The sequence below is a fragment of the Urocitellus parryii genome, chromosome 9, assembly GCF_045843805.1.
Source record: "Urocitellus parryii isolate mUroPar1 chromosome 9, mUroPar1.hap1, whole genome shotgun sequence".
In the NCBI taxonomy this organism is placed as follows: Eukaryota; Metazoa; Chordata; class Mammalia; order Rodentia; family Sciuridae; genus Urocitellus; species Urocitellus parryii.
The window spans coordinates 99,832,670-99,838,669 of NC_135539.1; positions in this window are offsets into that span (position 1 = coordinate 99,832,670).

Below are 6,000 nucleotides of genomic sequence, written 5' to 3' on the forward strand. Positions count from 1 at the left end.
ATATCTAAATTCAAGCTTACCATTTTATTCTTAGATGCACCACATAAAACTACTCTGTCAAATTGCCATTAGAGGTTTTTAAAGGCTTGCTCTCATTTCTGTTCTTCTGTCATTGTGGTCCGGTAACAAGCAGTGATTATACTGATACTGAAATGTGGACCACACTTTGAGTAGCATCTGTGTGCTAAAAAAAAAAAAAAAAAGAAAAGAGGGTTAAGAACATAGCCCTGGCAAGCTCTGACCTTTGGAGAGCCTTCTCCTGGGGGAGAAACCAGCAAAGAAGCTTGAGGGAGAGTGACCACCAGGTAGGAAGAGAATGAAGCTAGACTATAGTTAGGGAGAGCTGGAGAGCAGAGTGGCTCGAGGAGGAGGCAGTGGGCAGACATGTCACATGCTACTGAGTGGGTGGGCTGGATAATAATGAGGACAAGGAATTGATTGTTGGCTTTTGGCAGTATTTAGGTGTGGGGAAGAAAATGTTGGGGATAAAAGTCCCATTGGAGTACCTTGGGGGGAGAATGGGAGGGGAGGAAGTGGAGCTCAAAGTACAGTCAACTTTTTTTTTTTCTAAAAGATCTACTAGAAAGGAGACCAGAGAAAGGGATGCTGTTGGAAGGTATTTCATTTATTTTTAAAAATAAGTGATCCCCCACTTACACAAGCCCCTTCGAATCGTCGCATTCATAGAGATGGGAGTAGAATGGTAGTTGAGACATGGGAGCAGGGGGAGGGAAGAGTTGGTATGCGATGGGTACATAGTCTAAGTGGTGACGATGAGAAAGCCTCTAGAGACAGGTAGTGATGATGGTCACACAACATGGTGGAAGTACTTAATTGCACTCAACTGTACACCTACAAATGATGAAAAGAGTTAAAATGGCAAAATGGTAAATTTTATGTTAGGTAAATTTTACTGCCCCCCCCCCACTATTAAGTGACACACACACATATGTGTCATTTACATGTATAGGAATACTTATGTATGGGAATAATTCAGCAGAAAGGAGAACCTGGTGATGCAGGTGACGCCTATTCAGCAGCAGTTTTACTCATGGCTTTTACGTTGGGGAAATTACAGTCCTGGGGAGCACGTGGTGGGTATAGTTTTCCAAGAAAGGGGCTGAAACTATAGCCATCATTCCAATGTGTATAAACCTGGCCCTCGAATGTATGCAAGAAAACTGGTTTGGGTTCAGTCCCAGTTTTCCTGAAGAAGTTGAAATTTCACTCCTGATTGTCTGCTTTGGACTGAGGCTTGAGTCCTTGTACACTTACTACACAGAGCTCAAATAAATCAAAGGCCATAATTTATATGAATTGACTACTTATTAGGTACAAGGCTCTTTATTCTTAACTCCAAAAGACTTCATAAGATCCCCATAAAGTAGGTGTTATTATTGTGACCATTTTTCAGATGTGAAAACCAAGGCACAGAGATGGTAGCTTACTTGCTTATGGTCACACATTCAGAGCTCAGGAAGTGGCAGCCTTGGGATTTGAATGAAGTCAACCTGATTCCAGGACTCAGGGTTCTACAAGAGTTTATGTAGAGAGAAGATATTTGAATATGGAGTCATTCTAGCTCAGCACACTAAACTTTGAGTCTACCATACATTGGGCATGCAAATCAACAGAAATTCTCCACCATAACATTAGCACTATGTCCACATTGTGGGCAGAGGATTTAGCTATAGCAAACCATGATTTCTGACATTAAATTAATGTGATCATTTTGACTTTTTGTTAATGTTAAATTCTTCAATGAATTTGTTTTTAAAACTATACATTATTTAAAATATATAACTTAATTTTATGTTTTTCATTCTTTTAATAAATATTACCTTAGCCAATAATAGAAATCCTAATACAATTTTGGTTTGTAGAGTCTGATTTTTACAAAGTAAAAAACATATTGGGGTAGTTTTATATATTTTTTTACTCTTTTCTGAAAGAAAGGATCTTTGTTTCTTTTCTCAGTTCTCTGAGAGTCAAGCAGACTTCTGTATAGAGGAGTTAATGGAGGACTCAACAGAACTGTTCTCTCCTAGCTCAAAAGGCTGCATTTGAGGGACTCTTTGAGTCCTGCCTTCAAAGGCTTCGGCTGCCTGGGTGACTGAGCAATGTAGAAGTAGAATCTCATTTTTGAATTGGTTCCCAAGGCAGGCTTTATTTAGCTTAGGAAGAGAGGGAATGCACTGTGATTCTTAAAGAAACTTGGTGTAATTTTGCATTGCGGTAGCAAATTTGCAAGACATCGAGCCCTTTTCCATGGGTATTTCCTTAAGGTGGGAGGTGGGTGGGAAGAACAGGCTGCAAAGATTTGCTCTGTTTGACCTGGAAGATGCAGAAGTCGCTAAAACAAGAGCAATTAGATGGTGAACTCTATGAAGTTGACCAGGGATCTTTATATTGTCCCTTTTTTTTGGTATCCCTTCCTAGTGCTCCTTTATTAAAGCAGGGCTGTGAGCCTGATTTCTTGGTGCAGAAAGGCATGACTATTATTTAGCCCTATAACAATCTCTAAGAGTTGAATATAAAACGAACGTCATTTGCATAGACTTTTTCCTTGGTGAGAAAGAAAAGATTTGATCTGGGTTCACGAAATGGCTTTAGATCTACGTAGTTCTCACTGATACTACTTGATCTGTTTTGAATTCTAGCTTATTTCTAGCAATTAAAGGGAAATCACTAAATATTCCCTGACTGAATTAATGAATGAACCTGTCATTGCTGTGTAATACTATTTGAATCAGTATTATTTTGACATATTATTTTATGGAGAGGGAACTTTTCCATTTTGAAAAATAATAAACAAAAGCTCAAGTGAGTTAATAAGCAGTAGTTTTAATAATAAGTTAATAAGCAGTTAATAATAAGTTAATAATAGTTAATGAGCAGAAGGTTTTTCACCAATATGACTTAAACAGATGAATCAGTTGCAAAGAAGGATCTTTAAAAGAAAAGTTGGATTTCCACTTTGTTCCCTTCTGCCATGATGAGAAATTAAAGATGAAAGGCAGAATTAGCGTATCCAACATCTGAAAAATTGGAATAAAGAAATTATTACTCTGATGGGATTAAGCATGAATTTATAAAAAGAATGTAATTATTTAAAAAATTGTAAACATATGTGGAGTGCTCAGAACATGCCAGAATTTCGCTGTATTAAGCTGGTCACAAGTTAAACTCACTTCATCCCTATAATGATTGAATGAGGGAATTATTCTTATCATCCATTTCCCTTTCATAGATGAGGATAACTGGGTTGTAGGGAATTCAATTTGCCTAAGTTTAACTAGCCAGCAAGTGACAGATTCAGGATTTAAACCCAGATAGTCTGGCTCCAGAGCCTCACTTTTACTATGAGGTTACAATGCTTCTTAAAAGATGGCATCAATGCCGGGCTAGATGTCAGGAGCCTGTAATCCCAGTGGCTCCAGAGGCTGAGGCAGGAGGATTGCAAGTTCAAAGCCAGTTTTAGCAATGGCAAGGTGCTAAGTAGCTCAGTGAGACCCTGACTCTAAATAAAATACAATATAGGGCTGGGGATGTGGCTCAGTGGCTGAGTGCCCCTGCGTTCAGTCCTTGGTTACCCACCTCAAAAAAAAAAAAAAAAAAAAAAAAGATGGCAGCGAGTGTTTCAAATTATCAAATGCTATTGACCCTCAAATATTGATTGGAGGCCCAGATCTCAAAGATTATGTTTAGGAAAAAAATTTGGAATGCTCTTATCATTGCTGAAAAAGTCTTCCTTTTTATCTTTAATCCTAAGGGATTAGAAAGGATTCAGGAGATAATATCAGTAAACTGCTTCTAGTATTCTGTATGAAATTTACAATGTTGAGAGAACATTTATTCCTATACACCATAACTGCACACAGAAAGGTGCACGTAAGAAGTAAAGAAACTGGTATCAAACAAATATAGAGAAAAGAAAAATAACATGAAGCCTTGTAGTATAGAAGACATAAGGACAGGTAAAAGGAGACAGCAGGACAAAACAAGACAGGCCATAATGTCAATTCCAGGTTTAAGGTCCACTCTCACATATGTTGATCACAGATTATACTATCAAAATTATCCGATGCTATCGGCAGGTCCATGAATAACCTCTCTTGATCTGGACCTAAAGAAAAACAGGTGCAAGAATGCTTTTGCTCAACAAATAGACATTTCTGTGATTTATATTTTTTAGGATCTGATTTCTTCATCTGTAAGTCATGCTCTCAATCAAACCCTCAACGTTACACGAATGTAGTACTGTTTAAGTTCACAAAGCAGAATAGTAAAACCCCGATGAGGAAGTCAATAAACATTTTTCATCAAAAACACATAAAGAAAACAACCCCTAGTAGGTGATGATTAACATGTCAAGTCACCAACACAAAGGACTAAAAATGCCCTCTTAAATCATGTCTTTGTGCTATAGATTTTACATACATAAATATGCCTTGCTAAAGGGAAGCTAGCATGTTTCTCTCCAATGCCTGCATTCTACCCTGTCTTTCAGAGTGTGTATTTTTGCTCTCTCTCTCAGTAAATCAATCCTTGTCTTACTTTGACCCACCCTTAAATTCTTTTCTATGACAATGTCAAGGACCCTCACTGTCTGAGTTGAAGTTCACCTCCCTTTGGGAACCTCCTTGGAACTTCCATCCTGGTGACAAGAAAGTTGAAGTTCATGAATGCACTTTTTACTATGTTATCGATTAGGGCATTATTTGAATATTTTGTTTGTTCTTGGTCAGTTTGAGCAATGACCATAAAGAATTTTCAGATGCTAAAATACTAATTTTATGTTAGTTTTATTGCAAAAGGTGTACATAAAGTCTCCAAGTGATAAACTGAAATCTTAGGGTTAAGATCTCTTCATGTTTCAGAATAAAGAAAATTTTTGTTCAGTTTTAACTAGTTCCTGAAAAAAAATATAGTGTCATTTTGGTTGCATAGGTTAATTCACTCTGAAAATGGGAGAAAATGCAGATGCCATTAAAAATTCCTCCAAATAATAAATGTTCAAATAAGGTATATATTATAGAGAAATGAGTTCATTTATATATGGTTATTTGTTACACAAGTAAAAAGTTGATATAAATGTAGGCTATTTAGATATTTACTTTTGATTGGCAAGGTGGCCAAGAACATTAACCAAACATTTTGATCCAGAAGCTAAGGAACAATGAAACATTAATAATGAAAAATGGCTTGTAGAAGTGTTATATTGGGCAAATAGACTTTTTACCTTCAAATTTCCTGCTGGCATTTATAATCTCATTATATTTCTTAAAACCTTTAGCTTATCCAAGGTTGCCAGGAAGCTATGTATTGAAAGGAGGAAAATTTTAACATATATTAACAAATATAAGATTCACTAATCACTTTTGAACTAGAAATATTCTCTTTTTTTGTTTTTTTAGAAATATTTTCAAAAGAAAACATTCATTTGTTTGTCAAGTAATTAATGTACCTGAAGTGACTGATTTTCTCTTGTAAAACCAATGACACGTTTGATTATAGTAGGAATGTTACAGATTATATATTGCTTAACTTAACATGTTTATTTATTTTCTTAGTATCATTTTTATAGCACATTCCGTGATAACTGGAATCCAACTAGGAAGAAGACATGGAATTTGTGAGTTCAACAATGTTTTTCTAATAAACAAAATGGATTAGAAACAAATTAAGGGATATGAAATTCAAAGTGTTCTTCCTAACCACTTTATTTACTTAGGGATCTACCATCTCTTATTAGAAGTCTCATATCATCTGGAATAACTTAGTATGACGTTAAAAGCTAAAGATATATAATTCTTATGACCAATTCTCTCTTCATTCTGGATTAATCAGTTCCAATAGCCTGGTGGAACAAAGGAATTAACATCTCTCCATTTTTTTTTTTTCAGGAGAATTCTCTATACATTTTATGTATTTTAAAGTACTGGATAGAACTCTTAGAAAAATTTTGAGTGCATTCAATATTTTCTTATTTAGTGCTTT